At 31.3% G+C, this 1,586-nt stretch overlaps 1 long non-coding RNA gene across 1 annotated transcript in view; it reads right to left on the reverse strand.

The window, feature by feature from the left end:
* Window positions 1-613: 613 nt before the first annotated feature.
* The window catches only part of LOC102679026, a 9,131-nt gene continuing 8,158 nt past the window's right edge, over window positions 614-1,586 (reverse strand). Inside the window, exons 2-3 of the long non-coding RNA XR_004150911.1 lie at window positions 1,185-1,476; window positions 614-1,068 (exon numbers count right to left, since the gene is read on the reverse strand). This is a non-coding gene — a long non-coding RNA (uncharacterized LOC102679026). The remainder of the gene's footprint in view (window positions 1,069-1,184; window positions 1,477-1,586) is intronic.

Genomic DNA, 1,586 nt, shown 5'->3' on the forward strand with positions numbered 1-1,586 from the left:
TTGCCACGTTTCCGGAACGTCTGGCGTCGTAGCGAGCACGCATCGTTGCCCCTTGACAATGGCCAAACTCTGATGGCTCTTGTGTACACGTTGATTCAAGCGAACGATAACGTTTCGCGCCAAGAACGCGTTTTCCAGTCACGATCGCATATTTGTTCTTATCGAGGAGAGAAGATTATCGGAAAGAAGGAAGTGTATACCTTAAAATTATTCAAAAATTTTATACGATATATATTATAAATCTCTATAGGTGTCAATTCTTTCTGATTTGCAACCGCCTTTGGAAATATTCAATTTCCGATTTTTTTTTTTATAGGAAATAAGAAAAATTTTTAAAATTAACGTAGTTTAGTTTAACGAAGAATGACTAGAATTATGATTTTTGAATTTAGTAGTAAGAGGATTTATATATATTTTAAATAAATGTTAAAAATTGTTATTTAAATATGATAACTGCAATTCCTCTGAATTGATCACCTATAGATAATGCTATAAATAAAATATTTTTATTTTTTCGGTTAAAAAAAAAATATCTTACATCAATTCATGAAAGAAAATTACGTCAGTATACCTTTGCACAATTTTCATTCAATTTCCATACCTTGTAAATTTTAATCCTATTATAAAATTATCTGTAAAAAAAAAAATTATCAAATAATTTATCAATTTACATTAATATCCATTTATTTAATAATAATCAGTACAAATTGAAATCGTAAGATGTATTGATAATCCTTTCATAAATGCAAATATATTCCCAGCCGTGTATCAGACAAGTACATATGCATGTATATCTAGCCAATCGATCGAGATTTCTCATTCCTCGGTTCACGTGCAATCATCGAAACATCCAAGTTGGTTAAATTTCATCCACGTGGCATCCAATCGTGTTAATTAACACTATCGTGAAATCACACGACTATATCCACCCAAATTACATTTCCACAAGTGAACTTTCTATATAAAGCGAATCTCTCGTTCGAAAAACCCGCCATAGAAACGCAACGGCTTTCAAATAATTCGAATAAAAAGCGGGAAAGTCTGAGAAATTTATATTCGGCATCCCATCTACGGCCAATTGATGTAATATTTAATGAAATTACTCGACGAAATTAATTCGCGATATACAAACCGGTGAATGAAAATCTTAGATGGCACCACTTGTATCAGAGGCCATTAATTACCTCGATTCTTAATTAATTAGCATCCTTACGAGATACTCGTCCGTATCTCGAGCATATACTTTGAATATACACGACGACACTTCGTTGACCATTTTCCATTTTATCATTTTCGAGATGGAACGAAAACGTTGGCTCACGAGAGAACGTTTATTAATATTCTGTATAAAAGGGAGGATACATTTTCGAAATGAAATTTTATGGATGCGAGTCGTTTTTCTCTTTCTATTCTGATTCGTATTTATTAAAGCTCTTTCTGAAGAAAATTCTCGGTTTCCATGTAGAAAGGAATCAACTGAAAATAAAAGAGAAAAATGTCAATTTATATAGACATATAGAAGAAAAATAATCGATAAAGGATAAGTTTAGAAACTGAAACAAGATACAAATTTCTTTTTTTTTTTT

This window comes from Apis dorsata, unplaced genomic scaffold (genome assembly GCF_000469605.1).
Source record: "Apis dorsata unplaced genomic scaffold, Apis dorsata 1.3 scaffold_371, whole genome shotgun sequence".
Classification (NCBI taxonomy): Eukaryota; Metazoa; Arthropoda; class Insecta; order Hymenoptera; family Apidae; genus Apis; species Apis dorsata.